Source organism: Manis javanica, chromosome 12 (assembly GCF_040802235.1).
Source record: "Manis javanica isolate MJ-LG chromosome 12, MJ_LKY, whole genome shotgun sequence".
NCBI lineage: Eukaryota > Metazoa > Chordata > Mammalia > Pholidota > Manidae > Manis > Manis javanica.
The window spans coordinates 82,673,041-82,696,806 of NC_133167.1; the positions used below are offsets into that span (position 1 = coordinate 82,673,041).

The following is a 23,766-nucleotide window of genomic DNA, read 5'->3' on the forward strand; positions in this document are numbered from 1 at the left end:
CCTTCCTGACCCTGTTTGTCTGTCCTGGGACCCCATCCTCTCCCTTACTCCCAGATAGGATGTCCCCAGTCGTCAGCCCTCGCATTGGACCCCACCCACCACCAAACATGGGTTACCTGCTGGGTTCTGCTGTGCGCTCCCTGCCCCAAGCCCCAAACTCCGCCTCCCCCCATTCTGTGAGATAAGCAGCATACCCTCTGGGCCCAGTGAGAACTCATATTATCTGATCCTCCTCAGGCCCCTCGTCATGACCCCTGTTCCTTGAAGAGGCCGTGAGGGCATACCCCGTGATGCTCCCTGGCCGTGTCCTGCGGATGACGCCTGAAGTGACTGCCCGACTCCACCCGGACGGGGTCTTAGTATTGTGTCTCCTTCCTTCACTCACTTATGCTTAGTGTCCCCAAAATGCCTGCACAAATTCTCTGTTGCCCCCAGAGGTCCACCATGTGACCTCAGTGAGTAAAAGGACCGGGCCCAGCCCCAGGAATCGCATGCCTCCGTTGCAAAGGCTGCTTTCCATGTGCTTTTCCAAATTGAGGCCCCTGACACATTTTTCATTGGGTACAGAGAAGTAATATCCCCAAAGTGACCCAGCATGGACGGCAGGCCTTTCTCTAGTACCCAGTGCCAGGGGAGCCCCTGTAAGGCTCCTCCCGTATTCCCCATGGGCACCCTAACGGGCTGATCCCCAGCCACCCTGCGTATCAGAGGAGCACACTATGGCTCCCACACATGTGGGGACACTCAAGACACACAGCGGGCTGTGGGCAGAGACCCGACTGTGTCAAGGTGGGGGTGGATGCTCACCTGGGGAGCCGCTGGCTCTTGGCCGGCTGGTCAGCGTCCGTTGCAGGGAGTAGGGACGAAGAAGCGTTCAGGCTGAGAGATGCACCTGAAGACGACCTTCTTGCCCTGAACCGTCCCTGCTTCTCCTTCGCACCTGCCAACTGGTGAGCATCCTCAGGAGGGAGTGTGGACTCAGGAGTGCTCCGGCTGATGTTTCTAGCTGCCTCCACTCGTGAGGTGCACTTTCTCCCCTTCCTCATCACGCCTGTCCTGGGAGCCCTGCGCTGGGGGACCTTAGTCCCATGGGTAGTTGATTCATGTTCAGGCTGAGGGGGCAGCGAGGATATAGTCAGTGGGAAAACCAGGAACCACCAGGACGAGGGAGGTTTGCAACTCCCCTGAGCACCTCCAGCCCCCTGGGGTACGAGCAAGGAGATGGACAAGGTGCCCCCAGGGAATGAGGATCCAGGCCCCCTGGAGTGGGACTGTCGGCCACTCTCGTGGGGAAGCCCTGGGAAGGCCCTGGCAGGTTGCCAGGTTTGGAATGGGTGAGTCCTGGGTGTAGACAACCTGTCCCAGGTCCAGGAGCTGATGAATCTATCCACCAGGTCCTGCACGCTCTCCAGAGTGGAGCTGTGCAAAGCCAGATCCTAGTAGCTGGGTAGGAGGCACCCAAGGCTTCCTGGACCTCCCCGCAGGGGGCAATGTGGACCCCAAACCCTGCCCCTGAGATCAGGCACACAGGGCCATCTGCATAGACGTCCAGTCCCTCGGGGAAGGAGAGGACACCCCCCGGGCTCAGGATCACCATGTGGGTGGAAGTACCTGGTCCCAATACTCACCTCCACATCCTGAATGATGAGACCAGAGCTGTAACACTCATCGTGCCAGGGGACCACCACCTCACAACATGCTACCACACAGGAACGGACCCCCTCCTCCCCAGCCTTCAGTCCCACCCATGACCCACACCCACCGCACACACACAGCAGGGTCCAGCGGGAAGGTCAGCCCGAGATGGGTCACCCTTGTGGTCTGGCCCTGCTGTGGCCCGCTCTGGGCCACCGTGTGTTACCTCGGGCCTCCTCAGGCAACACAGACAGAGGCGTTGGAGGTGGTCTCTGAGCCAACGCCCACATCGAGCAGGAAGACTGTCCCTCTCCGCTTCCATGACTCTCACGCCCTCAGAAGGCTCCACACAACAAGACCACATGTTGCTCTGTCGAGCGTCTCTGGTCAAGTGAGCAGGACTGGGGTCTGTGACCAGAAACTGGGCGCCGGGTCACAATTCAGGTTCTACTGGGCGTGTTGTCAGTGACATCACTTCCTGAAGGGTCCATTTCTTGGGCCCCTCCCTGCATTCAGACACACTCCCAGGCCCCTCTGGGCTGCTGACTGCCCACCCTCCTGTCCCTTCCCATGCGTCACTACACACATCCCGCAAGAGCCCTCCCCTCCACTCTTAGCCATGTCACCAAAGTCCCAGCTCTGAGGAGACAAGAGCTAAGCTCAGGCATCTTTTTCTCACCAGTTCCCTGTCCTGCTGAGGCCATGGCACCTCCCAGGAGCTGCCCAACGTCCCAACCTGCACAGGCAGGGTCATGTTATACATTCCTCCCTAGGGACGTCCTCAGGGATATATGGATGACACCTCCAGCTTCGGGGGGCTGGTGTCATGTGTGTCTGATGCAGAGACTCAGAGATGGAAGAGTGCCAACCAGGCTTGGCACGGAGCATGGAAGAGCACGCAACTCAGGCCCAGGTTTGGGCCTTGTGATCTTGGGCAAGTCACACCCCCTCTAGGCCATTTTCAGGTGTGCAGCTTGAAGGAGCAGCAATGAGATTCGATCCAGGTGGTGTCATCTACTGGCATCCACCTTCCAAAGGTCCAGGCTGCTCTCAGACTAGGTGCTTTTCAGACCAGTCAGTGAATGGATCAGAGTAGCACACTAGAAATGAAGTCTATGCTGCCTCTGAAATCCGAGGTGGTCCACCAGGCTGCTGAACTCTTGTGTGTGTGTGAGGAGGGGTCAGATACAGTGCCTATTCTTCACCTTGGAAGGTAGAGCTTGGCGTGGCCACACGATAGACTTGTAGAAACTTCTCTAAGGCGAAAGGCCCCTGAATTTTTGTTGGGTTTATTTCCCGCCTCTGACATGTGTCTGTGCTATCAGTATGCCTACATGAGTTGTACTTCTCGATCACTGGGTCCAATCAGCATAATACCATCAATGGGATGGGCCAGTGTGACGTCTTCTGGAAGAAAAAGGAGATGAAGGTACCTTCTGACTAAACGACAACCTGAGTCTGGAGATTTGATATACCTCTGAGATAGTTTTCTCTCCTTTCCGGCTGAAAGCTCACTGCTCTGCTGGTCTTTACTCATAGGAAGAGAACAAAGAGCATTTTCCTGATGAGTAGTTCCACACTGGGTGCTTGGGGATCAAGTGATGAAGCCCCATGTGCAGCAGTAACTGCAATTTGAGACACTGATTACATTGACAATCATGCCACTGTCATCTCCAAGATTCAAGCGTTTTCTGAATAGGCCAAATGAGTGACTTCAATAAGGGTATATGGAAATGACCACCCCTACATCTTTCAAATCCTTGGTGGTGACACCGGTTTCTGTAACCTCTCTTGGAAGGCATTAGTGCTTTCAATGTATACTTTAGAGGGAGTTCTAGAGGCTTGTACTTGACCTGCCACACAGCATGACTTCCTTGCCGGTACAGGTACAGCCCCCTGTGGCTACCAAGGAGGAAGCCGGGAAGCTCTGTGTCCCTGACAGCTTAGCCCTGTGGGCTGTGACACTAGACACCGCGGGAACTTTCTCGGGTTGGGGGCATGCTGCTTCTGATACCAAACCAGGTCCTGTCCTTGAGGTCAAATCACAAAACACAATGACAAGGTTTTGGGGGAAGGAAAGAATAGTTTATTGACTTGCTAGCAAATGAGGGAGTGAAAGGCTCCTGCCTTAAAGAACCACCATCCTCCTGACACGAGCGGTCAGGGCTTTTCGAGGGGAAATGGTGGGAGAGAGGCTTGGGTGTAGACATGATTTAAAATGGCAGTGACAGTTAAAACCACTACTTCATTTAAAATGTGATAATCCACTTCTATTTTCCAAGACGTCTTTCAAAACAGGCATGTTTTAAGTGCACATTACATACATAGGCGTGTTCGTCACTCCACCCAGAAAATAAATGCCACATTTTTTGAAACTTGAAGCCCTTTTATTCTGTTACACATTTCCATATTTATTAGAAGCTTAGACATGGAAAAGTATTTCTTCATTGCAAAGAAAATCCATTACATTTTAGCAAACGTCCGGACTGAATGATGGAAATGCAGGTGACCTCGAAATACAAGGACATCTCAAGGGGACAGAAGCTCCTTAGTGCCAGCTGATGCTGGCCATGAGAAATACCCTCCCACAATCCCCAGATTTAATTCTATCATGTGAAATCTCCCAGTTTTTAAATACATCTCAATTTTCAGAAAGTATTGAATCAAATCATTTACTTCTTCTGGCTAGGTAGGCAAAGGCTGACAATTTGCATTTTCTGATTTGTAAAATCAAGTTATGCCCATTCCATTCAGTGAAGGCATGGCATTGACCCTGAAGCACAGGGTGGTTGAGTTATAGTAGAAGCAGCAGGTTCCAGGAGACATCCTGCTCTCCCAGCTTTTATTTTCCAGGAGCTGCAGCTCTTTGAGAAGGCTATGCCAAGGGGAAGGTGGGGGTATTAGGAGAGGCATGTGGCCTTTGATGATCAGAAGGGATTTCTAAACTCTCAAAGAGGAAGAGAGGTCTGGCATTCCATGAATAGTAAGGACCAGCAGCCTATGAACCCACGGCATCCTGGCAAAGTGGCCAGCATCTCACTGGGAGGGAGGATGGGTGCAGTAGACTTTGCATAGGGCTTTTTGTGAGGCTGGACATTAGGTTTATGGTTCCAACTCCAAAATACAGAACTTAGTACTTTAAGGGGCTCTGTATGCATAGAAAACAGAACCCTGTGATTCTCAGGTGAACTGAACACTGGCAAAGATCTTATACAGTCTGCACAACAGTTCTAGGCCTTTTCATGACCCATTGCAGGAAAGCATTTTCCACGACCTTTCATGAGTCAGCCCTTCATATCCAAAAGGAGTCCTGGGCACACAGTTTCACAGAAGTAAAAACAGATATGGATTTGATTTCATTTAATGAACACAAAGAAATGCACCCGCATTTGCAGAATAAATTTTATACAAATTCTAATGCATGCATAAAGTAAAATTGAGTTTCTGAGCACTGAGGTTTGGGCATCCAGCAGATCTATATTTAAATCCAAATTAAATCCAAATGATTACATGTACCTTCATCTCTCTGAGCTTCATTTATAAAAGATGGATGAAAATGGTACCTACCTCATAAATAGTATTGAGAATTAAATGAGATAACATATTAACACACTTAGTGTGGTGTCTGGAACACAGTGATTATTAAATAAATACCAGATTGATGAAAATGGTACCTACCTCATCAATAATATTGAGAATTAAATGAGATAACATATTAACACAATTAATGTGGTGTCTGGAACACAGTGATTATTAAATAAATACCAATCATAATTAGGATTCCAGATACCTTCGCAGATATCTTTGCAACAGAGCCAGGCGAGCCTCTGGTCTGGGGCAAGGTAGGCATTTGAGCAGGCCTTGAACGGAGCAGGATGTAGACAGAGGAGGTAGGAAGAGAGATGCGCTTCAAAGGAACCATGGGTTGTTTTGCTGGGGCTGCTGAGCGCTCTGGCTCTCACATGGCGCTGAGGACACCCACACCCCGAACTATGGTTCATAAGACACTTGGAGCCCTAATTTGTATTCTAGTCATATAATTTAAGACTGGGAAGACCACAAATGTTTTAGGGCATGAGCTGAACGCCTATAGTGGGTACCTGGGAAGGATGGGGGCCGTTTAAGCAGCAGAAAACTGGAATTTAGGAAAGGGAACTGCAAGGGAATCTAAGAGTGTAGTCTTTGAATAGTGGTGAAATTTTACCAGTTGTTTTATAAGGAAGATGCTTTCCTCTTGAAAATTCTGAAACATGTTTGCTGTACTTGGTAATGCTGGAGTCACTGGCTAGCTTTGCTGATAAACCTCCTGGAAGCTCTAACTCAATAACATTCATGATTCAGTCCTTCATACTCCAGAAGAGTCCCATGCGCACAAACCTAGAGAAGTGAAAAACAGGTAGCAGTGTAGCTGGGCAGCAGGACTGGGAACTGAGGTACAGTATTTATGACAACAATTCCTGGCAAACCATAATAAATCCATGTAGTTTTCTCCCCCGGACCCCAGTCTCGCCACCTTCCTTTTATGACAACAATTCCTGGCAAACCATAATAAATCCATGTAGTTTTCTCCCCCGGACCCCAGTCTCGCCACCTTCCTTTTCTGTGCTAGCAACTCATGCTCTGCAACAATGTTAATAAATTAATATTTCGGTGCTAATGACTTGAGGAAATTACATGACATACTGTGCTCTGATTATCTTTACAGAAAAGATAAAAGATATGGCATGACATAGGTCTTTATGAGGATTAAATGTAAAAATGCATACAAATGCCTAGTATAAAGTTGGCTTATAATAGTAGACCAATTTTATTCTGTTAGCATTCTATTTTACTCCAAAAGTGTCTGATTATTTTTTTCTAGGACCAAGACTGAAGCATTTCCTTTGGAAAGCTCTGCTCATTCCAAAGATAATGTTTTCTTCAGCTACACGTAATCTGACTGGCCGTAGGACTACTATTCATGGAACAGCCTGTGCTTCGTTTATTTGTGCATTTTCCAGTCCAGATTTTAGGACAGTGTGATGACCATTTCTGGATCCCTTTGAGTTTGCATTTATTAAATTTCTAGAAAGGGGCAGATGCAGGGTTTAAGACTTGGTTGCTGCATTATACAAAGTTATCAAAAAGTAATCTTAATCTCTCACAGTGTTTCTTTTCTGTTTGGTAGCAAGAATGGGATTTCAAATCATGTTGGCAAGGATGTGGAAATCACATGAAAATTTGATAACCCCAAATGTGCGCATTTTCCTTAATAATACTCAACTTAATCCTCAGCGATCCATTTATTCATTCATTCATTCATTCCCTCTGTGTTTATTTTCTAAGAAATATTTATTCAGCATCTACTCTGTGCTATGCAGGGGCTAGGCAGGGGTGCAGGTGTGCAAGGTAAATATGGTCAGCTGCACCCTGTACTTTCAGAGCACCTAGTCTAGCAAGGAAGACAGGGACAAAAATACAGATTCTTATAAATGTTATGGAGGGAAAATACTTGATTCATTTTCTGGCTAAAAGGAAGGCATATCAGGCAAGTTTCCTAAAGAAAGTGGTATTTAATTTGAGACTAGCATGACACACTGGAGCTCGACAAGGAAGAGGGGATTGAGTGTTCCCTGCAGCTCACTTATTGAGGTGTGGATGAAAAAAGATTTATTTTTGTTGGTGTTAAATGTTTTAATATGCTACATGATTCCTGACTTATTTCCTCTTCTCTTTCCTCCATTTCTTCATGTGGCCTGGCAGTTTTGGGATCCTATGTGGCAGTAACTGTCCCAGTTAGTGCCCTCTCCCCATACTCACCCCCTTTGCAATGTGCTTTTTGTAGCTCGTTATCAAGAGAAAGGCCTATTTCCTGCCCCTTGAACCTAGGTTGGCTTTGTGTCTTGCACTGACCAATAGAATGAGATGCAAGTGACTTTGGGCCAATTCTGAGCCCCAGACTCAAGAGGCCGTGAGGGCTGGCTCTTTTCCAACCCTTGGGAGGCTGTGCATCATGTAAACTAACTTGAGCTAGCCAGTTGGCGAATGAGATGTGGAAGAAAGCCAACAGCCCTCAGCCAGCCAACCCCCAAACATATAAGAAAGCTAGTTAGCCCACAGCTGACTACAGATAGACGAGTGAGCTCAGCCCAAGACCAGAAGCACCACCAGCTGATCAATAGATTCGTGAACAAAACTAAAATGAGCGTCATTTTAAGTCACTGAGTTGGGGTGTCGTGTGAAATAAGTAACTGAGAAGTACCCTGGTCTGTTTGAATTTTGCTGGCTTTCCCTCAAATAGAAATGCCTTGTTATTATGACCTTATGAGTAGAGCATGCTCAGTCAGAAACGAACAGTCAAAACAAAACCGGAACATCCACCCTCCCATCTTTTGCCTCACCATCTCACTTTTCAAAGCATCGCTTTCAACTGTCATGGTTGCGTCATTTAGGGCCTGTGTATTGCTAAGCACCACGAGGTCTCTTATATTTATTTTTACTATGCAACAGGAACAAGAAGTCACTCTGGAAGAGTTCAGGCCTCTACTGTAGTTGGGGCTTCGCTGTAGAAGACTGACTAACTTCCTGCTCGGCTCCACATCAGCCCCAGGCAACCGGGGGTTTCAGTGTCTGTGACCCTCCAGGCTGTCATTCTGTACCGTCAGCTCAGCCAGCAGAAGAGTTTTCCACATCTGCTCTCCTTCCCAGTCATAATTGGGTGCTTGCTTATTTCCTCAGGGAACACTGGCCAGATCCCAGATGCTAGGTTCTGCTTAGCATTTTGCACACTAGAGTTTGACTCTCCCTTTCTGAATTCTAGTAGTGAACACATAACTTGCATAGAGTGATGCAAGCCATATCCCCAGTAGCCCCACTTTTATGTCTCTGTGGAAAACTAACTTGTGCCTGCTAGAATTTGCATTCATCAGAGAAATAGTTTTTTTTTGTATTCCTCCTGATACTGGTGATACAGCTTTGAGAAACAACCAGAAAAGGAGAACTTGGAATGAGTTAACCATTTTAAATAACCAAAGTGTATCTTTATAGGGTTTGAATGTAAATAAATAGGGTATAAAATGTGGAAGGCTAATTTAAAAAATGATAGTAGGCCATGACTGTCACGTTCCAAGGCAAAAAACTGGACTATGGAAGCAGAATTTGCAAAAAGGAAGTGATCAAAATGAATTTCTCAGTCCTTAACTGAACTCTCATCTCTAGTCTCAGAAAATGGTTACAAGCTAAGAGGTTAGACACCAGGTATTAGACTTTGTGATAGAGTTTGTACATGTGTGTGTGTGTACATGTTTGTTTGATGAACCTCCATCTATGACAGAGGAGGAATGAGAAGTGAGAAGCGTCTCCCCCAGTGGAAAATAGAGTGAGAGACGTTAGTAGGACCTGGAAATCTTATTATTTTAATCATCGGAGGCATATAGTAAAAAAAGTATCAGCAGTTAAGTAAATGACCTATGACCACAGAGCAGAAAGTTGCTTGGCAAGTTACTCCAGCCACTGATGATGGGTTAAAGATGTGGGCCAAGTGTGCCTCCTATGGGCCCAATTAGGCCATGGAGAGCAACCCTGGAGGCGGCTACGTCATGTGACTGTCCAGAGTGACAAAGACTCATGGTGCAAGGTCAGGGTGCACTACGGGATGCCCAGTAGACAAACAGTAAGGAGATCTGCAGGTGGAGATCACGGGAGGCCTTCAGGGTCACGTGAAAGCAGCCCCAGAGTGAGAGGTGTTCACCTCTCTTTCTGTCTCTGCTAAATACCTGCTATAGCCAGAGAGCGAGATGCGAGTACATGCTAGTGCCAGTCAAGACCTTTCCCATTCCCTCTCCCCTGCCCTTCATCCTACCTCTGCCCCGTGGGGGCAAACACAGGAGGGACCTAACGGGCAGCCATCTCCTCTGTGTGCTAATTAGTAGGGCTAAATAGGCCAGGAGAGAAGTCTTTTCTTGAAATAAAGTTCCAATTGCAGTTAATGCAAGGAGCCAGGCATTTAAATTACTTCCAAAAGACATTCTGGGACTTCAAGAAACTGAAGGATTTTTAATTATCAAAATGCAAAGGAAAAGCTCTGGGGCATGGCATAGGGTTCATCCAAAGGGCAAGAAAGAACTGCCCACCCCACCACCAGGTAGTTGAAACTGTTTGTGGGGAGCAAAGAATGACTGTTTTCTGGTTGTTTCTAAGGTGTTCCATGTTCAGACTGTGTAAGGTCTTCCATGTTCAAATTAACAGCTAAATGAACAAGTTTAAGGAAAATAGGACCTTATATAATTACAATATTTGCTGTAATATTATTGCAAATTATATTTACCCTGAATTATGAAATTTAAGTTTATCCCCTTTGTGGATCATCTTTGAGCCATTGAAAATTATGTGACCAAATTGAAGCTCATGAGAAATCAAATATATTACATAGACTTTTGATAAATAGCAGATTCTAGTGGATTTCATGTTCCTGATCCGTACTGCTGCATTATCCCCATGATTTCATTAGGTTGGGGTTCCCTATTCCCACCTCCATGATCATGAATTCATTCATTTATTCAGCCATTCATTTATCCACTTCTTTTATTTTTTTCAATATAAAGTACTAAACATTGAGCACGTGTCAATGGGGGTGGCAGCTACTAATCACAAAGGTTAAAAATGTATTTACAATCTGTGACAAAAGCTCTGAACTAAGAAAAGTGACACCATACTATAGTCCCTGTGGACTCTGTTACATGACTTCCTGACAGCATGGGAACTGAGATGCCACGTGAATTAGGAGAAAGAGCGATTAAAGGAGAGGAGCAGGAGGTCAGTGACCCTGTGACGCTAGGATGTGTGTGGAAGAGGGGCTGGGAAGAGGAGAGCAGGGTAGCATGGCTAGTGGGGAATGCTAGTGCCTGGCAAGGGCTGGCCGAGCTGGCCACATTGGTGATGCGGATCTGACCTAAAAAATGACAGGAAACCATTTATGGATTTTAAACTCAGGGTTTGTGTGAAGTGATTTACAAAGTCAAGTAATGTATTGTCATCTTAAACCAAGGGAAGCAGAATTACAAAGATAAATATGTGGCCCCAAATAACCCACCTCATAAATCCAACGTAGAAATGTTTTCTCTGTTCTCCATCCCATGAAATGTCTGTTTCTGTAACTAATGGAGATATACTTATAACTGATCGTTTTGATATAGCTAAAAATTAATTCTAGGGAATCTGAGTGCTCATTTGTCTTTTCCCCTAAAAAATAGCACTGATGGTGTCTGCCTTCAAGGAGCTTCTGTACCTCTGATGGGGATGGTTTTTTACACCAAGAAGGCATTTTTGCCCCCTGATTCAGTAAGACAGAACACTAGACTGTGTTTCCGTAGTACATGGGACTTTTTTTGAAACCACTTATTTTTTTCTTCCTATTTTGTTTTTCCTAGCAAGATTGTTAAAGTTACAGGAGCAGTTGAGAATCAAGGGATTTGGTGACATTAACTGATATATATGTGTGTTTAAAGCCATGTATGGGTTTTAAGTTTGGGTCTTATTTGGTTTAGTTTGCAAAGTCTGATAACTTATTTCATATGCTATATATAACTATATGTGTGACACATGTACACTCACACACACACACACACAGTCCCTTAAACTTAATTTCTTCTAAACATGGGCATAGCACCTGAGATTATATCCTATACTACACCATAAAACTGTTGGAAAGAATACAACTGGTTAGTAATTTCATTCTTGTTGAAGAAATTCTAAATATCCAACTACTCTCTGAGTCTCTTGGGGAAAAATTATTAACCAGGAATAAGCAGTTCTGAAATGTAGAAGGTGACTTCATCTTACTTACCCCTCAGTAGATTAATCCTGGTTAAGAACCATGATCAGAATGCGCAGGCTCAAAATCTGACAGTAGTGTCAGCTCCTTGTGTCTTTCACGGCAGGGAACCTGGCCCCACCATGTGCCCTCTGCCAGGAGTCCTCCCTGACATTGGTCCTAGTTGGCAGCTGTTGGCTTTCTTTGGAAAGGCCCTGCAGGTACGATGCACCAACAGTATTCACAAAGAATGCCTGTCTCGGTGAAAAGCCATAAAAGACATTATAAAGAAGAACGATCAGACTTCATGCTGGATATTTACAGGGACACGTTCTGGAATCTTTGTAAACCGACGAGGATCTATGTCAAATAATATTTGCACTGCCATCTACTGTCCCAGACAGGCACTGCAATTTCCTCTTTTTTTAAACATTAAAATCAACAGAAGTCTTCTGTATTTTGGAAACTTGGGAGGAAATTTTTTTTTTAAGAGAAATGTGTAAATACCTCATCTTACGCTGGCTTCATTCTTTAAAATATGGTTTAAAACAATTCATTCAATAAGCACTTCGTGAATCCTTGCCAGGGATCAATTAATTATGTTACTCAGGAGAAATACAGTGTGGAATGAGATAGACAGGAAGCTTGTCCTCACCGAGCATACAGGTTAGTATAGGAGGAAAGGGAAGGAAGGGGGAAGGAATAAGTACACCAGAGAGAGTGGAGTGGCATGATTAAGCTCCTAGAATGAAAGAAGAGGTGTGGAACTTTCAGAGAACTCAATGCGCTATGGTGGGGGCAAGACTGGAGATGACCTGATTATGTCAGCTGAGCCATGTGTCCCACTGTGAGGAAGCAGTTTAGATTCTATGATATTATAAGAAGAGGAGATGAAAGATCAGATTCACCTTTTAATAGTAAAACCAACTAACATTTCTTGAGCTCTTATTACATGCACATCACTGAAGTGAAATCTACATTTATTATCTTATTTTATTCTTACAATAATTTTATGAGTGAGGTCAAAGGGTTAGAATGATGGACTGGATGGACCTGAGTCACATGGCCACTTCTGCAGCTGGAGTTCAGGCAGCCCCTGCATCAGAACCATAAAAACTGAGATTATTGATGATATTATCTCAAAAGAAAATTCAAACTACTCTGTCAGAAAAAAAAAAAGAGTCAATGGATTCTGGACAGGTGAAAATGACAGATGACCATTATCCCCCGGCCCAATAAATTTAATTTTTTAAAATATAGTTTTGCTGTGTTTAACCATTTATTACCAAAACTTTTGCCAGCAATTTCATAAAATTGTAGCAAATAGCAAACTTGAGTTGTGCATAATCCTACCAACATTGTTACAGAAAATGCACACAAAGCAGGCCAGAAAGGAGTTTTAAAAGTAGTGTGACCTTTTTCAACTAGTTCATGATCAATCAAAAATATTTTTGAATTCATGGCAATTATCCCAACAGATTTCATTTGTGAATATTAAAAAATCAATGAATGAATCCTGGCGTTTGCTTCTAATTATAAGTGTTGAAAAAATGGCCTTAGAATGTGGATGTCTTCTCTCAGGTCTCATGGACAGGCAATAGCTTTTCTTGAACATCGCTATGGAGATTTTTCTAGGGCAGCAATTTAAAATTGGTGGTTCCCAAATTTCCTGGCGTTTCAAAGTTTTTCCCACATTTCGTGGTATTTTCTTTGGTTTCAAGTTTTGTGTTTTAAATCACACTGGCAAATCGTGGCAACATAGTCTGGCAAACATAGTCTGAAAGAACTAATATATACAAATTCTTAGATCAGAAATATGCTGTGAAACAGCTAGTTAAAAATGGACAATTTTACTGGGAACATCAATCCACCATTATCAAAATCTAGAAAACGTTTTCAAATGTCATTCAAGAAGATCCAGGCAAATCTATTACTTTAACATGTTTGCAAACACCAGTATTAAACCACTCATCCACATGGAAAGATTTTTCTCTCCAAAGGGTGGGACTGCCAATATTTTTAAAAGTTATTTCTATTTTTAAACATACCCCAAGTGAAGTTGTGTCAGTTAGTGATGTTATAACTGTTATCACTTAGGCACTTAAAAACAAAATAATTTCTATGGCTGATATCAGGTAAGATTTTCAGATAACAATGGCTTAGACTCTACAATTTTAAATTCACCATCATGGAGATTGCAGGGTTTTTGTTTCGCCCAAAATGAAAACAATTAATTGAAATATAAGCAACCATATTTTATTAAGCCCATGGCATTTTTGTATGTAAAATGGTTCAGTACCAACATCCCAGGTGACAGCACATGAGCAACATGCAGATACATACCAAGGTTCTTGGCTGTTCACTCTAGTAATAAATGTTTGCTTCAGGTGACAGTATGAAACCACAGTAAGTTTGTATATTAACAATATTTTAATTTAAATATATATAAAACCTTTTGCAAAATCTGAGTGCCCATTACTATTGTTGGTCTAAAGTCATAGAGTTTATTTTGCATTTAACTTTATTTCTGTATCTTGTGTAGAAGGAGGAGTGAAAGAGAAACCAGGCCTGCTTTTAAAAACATTGTATTGTTGAAAATATCAAATACATACAAAAGTAAAGAAAAAAGTGTTATGATCTTTTAGGGACTCCATCAACCAAGTCCAAAAGTTTTCAAGTCATAGCTACCTACCCCTGCACTAGGATGTTTTAAAGCAAACTATACATTATATAACTGCATCCATAAGTTTTAAACATATATCTGTATATATATATATGTATGTATATGTATATATGTAAATATAAACTACAATGCTATTATTACATCTGAAATTTAATAGTAATTTCTTAATATCATTAAATACATAGTCTCAACTTAAATTTTCTTGATAATGTTACAGATGCTTTCTGTGGTTCATTGTTTGATTTAGGATCTAAATAAAGTTCACCCATTACATTTCTTTGAATTCCCTCTTAAATACATTTTATTCTGTAGTTTATCCCCTTGATTTTTTTTCAGTTTATTTGCTGAAAATACTAATTTTTCCTAAAAATCTTACCTGGAGTTTGCTTTTCTGCATTCATGTAGTGTCATTTAACATTCTTTTTGCCATTTCTATGTTTTATAACCTGACACTTAAATGATAAAGTATTGATAAGACTCAGATTCAATTGTTCTTAACTAAGATTTTTATGGAATATTCACTGCTGCTAGTTTGAACATGGTTTCTTCAACATTTCATTGGATAGAATTTAAACATGAATTTTTAAGAAAAAACATATCACATATTCATATTGATATTTCCAGTTCAAATTTAGGATAGCGGAGTTTGTAACTTAGTATCTTTGACTTTATATTTGTATCCAATGATGCTAAAAAGCTAGGTTTCTTATGACTTTAGCATATTTATCTCCATTATCTGAACCAAAAAGAGTTAAAGATTTTTCAGTAGCTCTTTTATCCTTAGTATATATCACTCTAAATCTGTACAATCCAAGCATTGCCTTTCAAGGCATCCTGAAAGAATTCCTCTGTGTGATTATGCCACCAGCGTGGTATGTAGTAGGTTCATTTGTTTCATTTCATTTTGAGGTTTTAGGGAATGTTTTTGCTTTTACATAAATATGTAAAATGTTGACAATTTTCCTGTTACGGGTTGAATTTTGTCCCCTCCAAAAGAAGAACTAACCCCTAGTGCCTTAGAATGTGACCTTACTTGGAAACAGAGTTGTTGCAGACGTAATTAGTTAAGTAGGATGATGTTATACTGGGGCAGGATGGGCCCTTAATCCAAAAGGACTCCTGTCCTTAGAAGGAGAGGAGAGAGACACACAGGGAAATGATGGCCAGGTGACATCAGAGGCTGAAATTGCTGGTGAGCACCAGAAGCTAGAAGAGGCAGAGGATTCTCCCCTAGTTTTCAGAGAAGTCTGGTTTCTATCGCTATGCCCTTCTTCCTTTCATCTTCCTCTACTTAAAAGTTACTATTCTAAAAATACCTTTAAGTTTATTCTTGATTTTTACTATGGAAGGTAATACTTTTATCCCTCTTCGTCTATTGAATAAATGGTCATACACTATATATAATTTCTCCCTCTTCCTTTTTGTTAACAACATATCCTTGAGATCATTTCACACAGTCTATTAATATATGGCTTCAGTTTTCTTTACACACAGTACTCCATTGTCTGTATGTACCACAGTTTCAGTCAGCTATGGATGGGCATTAGGGTTGTTTCCAGTTTTTGTTATTACAAATAGTGCTGCAAGAAAACCTCGTGTATATATTGATTTTTGCTTTTTGTTTGTGCCAACACATATATTTAGCCCAGGACATACTGGGGTAACATCTGAGATGGCAGATTGCTGTGGCATGTGAGAAATAAATACATAATTTTTCTAGGTTGCTAAATTGCCTCCAAAGAATAATAACATTTTTCATTCCCCCAAAAATGTGTGAGAGAGACTATTTCCTACAGTCATTCCACCAGCATATGTGGTCAAAATTTTATCCTTGACTCAATTTGTTTGAGAAAAAATGGCCTCACTGTATAGTTTTAATTTATAAAGTTATAAGTGTAAGCAATATTAGGCATCTTTTTATATCTTTAATCACTCCTGCAACTTTGACTTCATGAAAGCTACACTTATTAGAAATACATGCACTTACCTTACTACCCTGATGGACAGTGACTGCATTGGGGTATGGGTGGGGACTTGATAATATGGTTAATGTAGTAACCACGTCATTTTTTCATGTGAAACCTTCATAAGAGTGTATATCAATAATACCTTAATAAAAAATAAAAAAAGAAATACATGCAATTAGAAAATGGGAATTTCAAAAAAATGTAAATTTAATATTGTATTATAGTGATTTAAGTAATTTTCACAAATTACTTACTTATTTTTTTGGTTTGGGAAAAGAGCTGGTTCTACCTACTGTGCGTTATTACATTGGGCTTATGGAAATAACTTTCTACTTGATAAAGTACAAGCATGACTTTATTTTCCTCTGATTCTCTTTGTATTTGTTGTAAGCCTACAAACTTGTAACTACAATGCAGAAAACAGGTTAAAACAACATAAGATGACCTTACCAGAGATGTTTAAAGCAGCCAGCCCCATTTGTGCTTAGTAAATAAAAATTAATTTATGGAAACCTTAATAAAAATGTAGAAAATCAATTTTAAAAAGATGACTTTTTCACAATAATCATGAAATGATTGTTGTCCTGAAAATGGATGCAATCAGTAACAAATGAATCACAGATGTGCTGTAAAAGAAGATACTACAATTTTAAAATTTATCTTTGCTTATAAAATAGAATTTGTGTCAAGGTTTGTGTTTCACTGTCTAAATATCCATGGAGAATGACTAGCCAGCAGACGTCAGTGTACTAAAGTTCATGTAACTTATATACTTCATAAACTTGAAATATCTAAATTAGTATGCATTCTTTAAGAAGCTTCATTAAAGTTTTAAATTAATTTTCTTTTTGCTTACTTCCTTCAAACTTTTGGCTTTTATGAAATTGGTGTTAAAGTCAGTGTTTTAAGAATGCCCAGAAAGTTTAAAATAAGATATTATTTTCCTTAACACAAAGTAGAACTCATTAAAATTATCCCAGAGGACATACCCTTAAAATAATCTATCAAAACATCTAAATAATTAAAAACATAACTAGGTAGTTTAATTCTAAGTGTATGTGGAGCATACAGGCAAATTATTTATTGCCTTTCTCTTCCCCACTCCTCAACTATATGAGCTGGTTTTAGGGAAAAGTTTTGAGACAACCATATTCCTTTCCGTAAGTGCTGGGGTGGGTCTTCACTGCATGATTTTAGCCCACATAATGTCGGATGATCTTATCTGGCATCCCTCTGCTTCTCCCACTCTTTCTGGTTCTCTTCTCCAACCTGCAAATGTAAAATCCTGCTCCTGAAATTATCACCAAGGTGTTAAAATCATAAGGGGTGAAGCATTAGGCATCATTTTACATTGTTAAAAGGACAGAGAAGTGAAAAATAATCCCTTAATGTTTTTTAATTACTTGGGTTTTTTTTTTCATTTAGGGAATAAAAATCTCACTTATTATATATTATACGTAATCTGATTTCACTTATATTTGGAGTCTAAGAAAACAAACAGAGATAGACCCACAAATATGGCCAACAGATTACTGGTTACCATAGGGAAATGTGTGACATAGATGAAGGGGAGAAAGAGGTACAAACTGCGAATTGTAAAGTCAGTCAGTCATAGGAATGCAGGTACGACACAGAGAATATAACCAGTAATATTGTAGTATCTTGGTAGGGTAATAGAGTAATTACACTTACTGTGGCAAGCATCTAGTAATGTATATAATTATCAAGTCACTATGTTGCATATCTGAAACAATATGATATTGTATGTCATCTTTATTCCAGTACAAATATTATAAATACTCAAATAAACCCAAGCCACCTGCTTTAAACTGTAGTATTAGTTCACCATAGGTTAAATAAAAGAAACATAGTCTGCTATTCCATATTGAATGTCTAACCAATTCATTGTAGCCCAAATTCTATTGATAATGGGAACATTTTTAGCAGTTGATTTTGACAGACTTGATAATGTAAAAGTTTTTTCTAAAATACACATTACAAAATGTTTAAATGGGTTAAAGAGGAAAGGTATGCAAAAATAAGGGTTCTATCTTACCCAAATATTCCTAAAAAATTATTCTTCTGGAAGCCAAAAAAGCTGTAGAGACCCCCAAGGCATATTCAGCATGGAGTTAATGAAACTGAAGAAGTGTCCATGTGGTCATACATTTCTGTAAGAATTTTTCACAGTTTTTTTGTGTGTGTGCAATTAGTTAGAACCTTATGTTAAGGGGATGAAGTTGTCATGCCTGCTAAAGGGAAAGAAGTCATGTGATTACATTTGATTTGGATTAGGCGGAATATTGTGTGTTTGTTCCTTTCATATATTAGTGGAGTTAATGCTGGCAGTCCACAAACAGAAAAGGCTTCTGGGAAAATCCCTACAGCATCTGTGCTAGCTCATCTGGGGACATGAAGGTGAGAGCCACACATCATCTTACAACACGAGTATGTCCTATGGTACCCAGCCCTGGAAGTATGTGAGTGATGGAGAAGAAGCAAGGTTGGTCGGGAATGAGTGAGTCAGAGCCGCTACATTAAAGGTACAAGTCTCTTCCTCCTTCTCCACTGGAAAACAATAATGTGAAATCATTGGCATATTAAGAAACTAGTTCATCTTGTATCTGATTCTGTACTTGTGATTTTAGATTCTTTATCTTAAAGAAGTTTCCCCAAAAGTGGATAATCTTCTAAACCCACAAAACCTGGATCTATCCCTCAACAGAGTGCATGAACTTTCCCTTTTAGGGAACTACATGGCCAGCTGACACGGGAGAGGATGTGTGAGTCAGAGAACAAATCCACTGTTTCCTGACACCACATATTAGAGTACTGCTAGAGTCTGGACACATCACCACCTTCCCACAGACCTCTTGGTGTTGCTAAGGCATTTCATTAGCAGAATTCCCTCTTTCCAGGTGGTAGATTTCTAACCTGTGCAGGATCTCTGTCGCAGTGGAAATTTGCTGTGGGCAAACAATACGTTCTCATTCAAACGTGAGAGAATGATAACTTGGGGAATTTTCCAGAACGTACTGAACTACTAAGAACTAAAATCTATTCACAATATACTAGTGAAGTGCTTTCCTGTCTTTAGATCAGTCTTTTGGGATAATGCTGCCTTTTCTTTGCTAGAAGGCAAAGTTCTGACATAACTAAGAATATGCTCTTTCTTAAGCTAGAAAGCCCTCTGAATCCTGAGGTCAGAACTCTGGTACCTAAACAGATGGTCTGCCATTTTCCTTATTCATTTCAAAATGTTAACATCTCAGGAGAGCAAATATAGTAGCTGGTCTTGGTTGAAGAATTAAAGGAGTATGCATGCTTAGCATATCTTTACATGGTTGTTAGACATATTTTCATAGACACTAGTCAGAGTAAATTAACATGGATTGACTTTATAAGAGATCATTTCTGACTGGCATTCTGGAACTGGGAAGAGTTTGTTCATCTCAAATGGATTATTATTTCCTCATAGAAGAAAAAATAAATTTATCGATATTTGGTCTGACCCTTTGGGTGACTAATTTCTTGCTTGTACACTAAGGGCAGTAGCAAACATTTTCTGAAATCAAGTTTGTTAAGAGTTTATTTAGACTGTTGTATAATAAAATGAGTATCTATCTGATTTTCCTTTAAAAAAAAAAGGCAGTAACCAATTAGCAAGAAAAAATAGCTTGTGCCTCCATCACCATACTGAATGCAGACAGCATCTGATCATGTCACCATTTCCGTATACGGTTATCTTTCCAGCTGATGGGAGGTCTCACTTCCCTAATAAGCCGTCTCCCACAACAGAGGCCATTAGTCTAGCCATAAGCAAAGTGAAAAAAAGAAACAAGGAAATCCTTTCTGAGTTCAGCTGAACATTGCCATTTTCTATTTTGTTTTTGCTACTCTTTGAATGCCCTCTTCAAGTTTGAATATCCTCTTGTCATTATTGGAAATTCAGATATTGCCTGAGTCCTTTCTTGCCGACACCAGGCAAGCAGTGGATCTGATGAAGGCAAGGCTCTAGGTTGCAGAGAAAACAAGAACAAATAAGCCTGCCTTGGCTTAGTGTGAGTGAGTGAAACCTACAACCCTCTGTGTTAGCACTATGTCAGAGATCAGAGTACCACCCAGGAAACGTCATGTGTGGCACTAATGGAGTTATTTAGAAATTTGGAGTCTTTTCTTTGCCATAGCATTGCACGTAGGGGCATAGCACTCATGGTTCCAAAGAAATAAGAGTGTCTGATTTCTTGAATCCATAAGAGACTGCCTAGCAGTCTGTACATTTTCCATGAAATGTGTTAGGCCTGAGAGTGTTACAGCCTAATCTCAATCCAGCTCTGGATTCCTTACTAACGTGGCATCTGAACTAAAATATCAAATATAAAAATAGCATTTGCTAAAAATACCACAGAATGTGATATATTTGAGAAGAATTTGACTTTTGTGACTTGTTATACTTTATGTAACAGATAAGTGTACACTTTTCAGATCCATCACAGGTAATTTAGTTCAGGCTGAAATAGACAAGTCTCTTCTTGCAGTTTGAATATGAACTGCTATTGAAACTGAGACTACCAAAAAAAATGTTGAATTCCTAAAACAAATTGAATAGCCATTTTAAGTACTGTACAACCCGGAAGGTTGTTTCTAAAAATAAGGTCTCACTGAATTCCCTGGAATACTGATTATCAAAGATCCCACTCTTAAGAAACTGCGAAGCTGTTACCCAAAAGCTGCACGATTTTATATTCCCACCGACAGTGCACAAGAGTTTCGATTACTCTATATCTTCATCAACACTTATTATTTTGTTTTGTTGATATAGCCATCTTCATGGGTGTGATGTCGTATGTCACTGTAGTTTTGATTTCTGTTTTCCTAATGACCAGTGATGTAGAGCATCTTTTTAGGTGTTTATTGGTCATTTGCATATCTTCTTTGGAGAAACATCTATGCACGTCCTTTGCCCATTTTTTACTGCTTGTTTTGACTGAGAAACTTAAGTTTCTAAAATCCATTTAAAGTGGGGGCAAATCCACCTGAATGGAAGTTGGGTGTTTTATCCTTGCCTCACCTTGAATAAGTTACTTAACTTCTGTCATCATCTTCTTCTCTTTTCTCAGAAGCTTGGTTTTCCAATGTGCAATTAGTAGGCAGTTACACCAAACTTTATGAAATCTAAAACAACATGCATGAAAGGCTTAATTTTTTTGTATATGGCTTCAAAATTTAGACCTTATAACAGGAAGAAAGTATTTAAAAGCCTATGCCTCATTTTCAGCGAATGTAGTTGTGACTTTCACTCTATTTGAGCATTGGTTCCCAAAGTAGTTTTTTGCTTAGACGAACCTTTCTTCTCCAGGGCAGAGTCATTTAATAACTTTTTTTAGCATCTGCCTCCTCATTTCCAACAGTGACTCCACACTTTTATTATTTTATCCCATTTATTATGGATAGTAATTTTCTGAAGTGTGCCCTTTCCCCGTGTTCAGTTTGAAATTGTGCAAACCTGCCACATCTATGTCCCATTGTTAATATTACAAAACAAAGCCCTAAAATTAACAACAGAATACTTTGTATATGGGATTGAAATCACTTTCTGTATGTCACTTTCTGCTTAAAACTGACACAAATAAAAGTATTCACAAATGAAATGAAAGATTTTAGCGGCTTTATGATGGCTCATGAATATGAATTCTGCCCTTTCATTGTTATCACAGATACTGGTGTTTTGGGTCAAATAGACAACTTGTTCTTGCATAATCATCCCATATTTGAAGCTTATGTTTTGCATAAAGGAGTTGATTAAGTTTTACGGAATTTTGTAAAGTTTAGTTCTGCATCAGCTGAGCATGACTTAAAGAGGCAAATCTGTCAACAGCACTAAAGGAGGTTAAAACACTGCAATTTACATTAAAAAGCCACAAAGGGAACTTATGTGTCAAAGGGTCTATAATGGGTGGCAAAAAGAAATAAAGATAATCTAATATATACATTTCTGTGCCTCATTTCCCTCAGCAGTAAACGGGAATAAAAATGTTAACTAACCATTGCTAGTGCTTTCTTTACACCAGGCATGACTCTCAGTGTTTTACATGCATTACTCCATATAACCCTCCCCGAAGCCAGTGACTATTTTATAATTTACCCAAGTTCACAGCCTTGTCTCTCTCTACTGCCTCTTCTTAAATGTACAACATCCTGTCTGCTCCTGGAGTTTAGTTCACACAGGCCACATCCTGGGGACTGTTTCTGTCAAAAGGCCTGTTTGGATCAAGTTATTCTCATTGCTACATCTAGGCACATGGAATCATATACCCTCTGGCCTGAGACCTTGAAACGTAGTGAGGGTGTCTCAGTCCCATGTGCTACTAAGGACAATAAGGACGGTTAAGAGGATAGTCCTGAAAGCAGTGCCATGGACTTTAACTTATTTGAGAAGGAGAATGGATTGCAGGAGAATATCAGAGGGGCCAAAGTAGGGAGCCCAGCATAGCTGAATTATTTCAGATATAAAGAGATTATTGTGAGATTAAGGGAAAAAAAGGTTAAGTCTGTATTATTACCAACAAAGAATCATGACATACCAACAAACCTGAAGCAAAAGAAAGGGTTCAAGAAAAAGAAAAATCAAAGTTAAGTACAAGTTCTTGAGTCTAGGGTCCCAGAAAAGCAGTTTTGGAGAAGGGAGACAGTTTGGAAGAGCCAAGTGTGCTATTGGCAGATATGGTATACATACACCATAAATGAAATGAAAGTGGTCACTTCATATAAACCACAATATTTGATTAATCAAAATATCACATTCCCCAATATACTGAATAGCAAGCCAAAACAAAACAAACATGATTCTGTTTTCAGGGACAAATTCTTGATACTGCCAGTTTTCTGATAAAATATATATACTGCTTCCAAGATAAGAAATTATTTTAACTTTGTAAAATGTAAATACACCACGGCGGTGTATTTTTAAACTAGTTTGAATTAGTTTCTATTAAATTCCACCATACCATTTCCAACATGATACAAAATATGGGGTTTCTGAGATTGGAGCCTCTGAATTGCCATTTTCTTAATACCTTCCCCAGCAAAGATATTTCACAACAAGGCACTCAAAAAATGCTTTTGAATTGTATCATCCTTTTATGTTTTGTTTCAAATTCTTAAACCACTTCACCGTGTCCAATTTTTACTACCTATTCCATTACAATTGTCTTTTCGTATTTTCAAGCGCTTTTATTATTTCTCGCCTGTATCTCATTTCTCATTTCCTCCCAAACTTTGTTCCCTTGTGGATAAAGTATCTTTTTATTCCTTTGGCTCTTACTCCAGGCATTTCACTTTCTACTTCTAAAAGAAGTTTTTGTGCTTTTTTCAACTGGATTATAGAATCTAACTGCCAACACCCTTCTATATTGAGTTACAACACAAAAGCAGCTGATGTAAAACAACCAAACTAATAAGCCATTCATTCATCATTCTATTGCAGCTTGGTAATCCCTACTTTCTTCAATTATAAATTATCTCATTACACTATTATGTCATTACAATATGTCTAGCTTGATCTTCATCAATCAGTATTTTAGAAGAAAAAAGCAATCTTGGACTCACCTACCTGAAATGAAGCTTCACAATCATACCATTAGAAAAATTAGAATGACAGGTTTCAGGGCAAGTCAAAAATATCTGTTGAA

At 40.4% G+C, this 23,766-nt stretch overlaps 1 protein-coding gene across 11 annotated transcripts in view; it reads right to left on the reverse strand.

The window, feature by feature from the left end:
* Nucleotides 1-247: 247 nt before the first annotated feature.
* LOC140845164 (bifunctional 3'-5' exonuclease/ATP-dependent helicase WRN-like) overlaps nt 248-23,766 on the reverse strand; it is a 152,502-nt gene continuing 128,983 nt past the window's right edge. For 4 of the 11 annotated variants that reach the window (XR_012123889.1, XR_012123894.1, XR_012123884.1 and 1 more), the window contains 4 exons: nt 23,688-23,758; nt 21,147-21,250; nt 11,459-16,217; nt 248-6,012 (listed from right to left, as the gene is read on the reverse strand). The gene's annotated coding sequence lies outside the window, so the exon portion shown is untranslated. Of the gene's footprint in view, nt 6,013-11,458; nt 16,218-21,146; nt 21,251-23,683; nt 23,759-23,766 lie in introns of all 11 variants that reach the window. The other 7 variants (XR_012123895.1, XR_012123886.1, XR_012123896.1 and 4 more) reach the window with 4 other exon arrangements.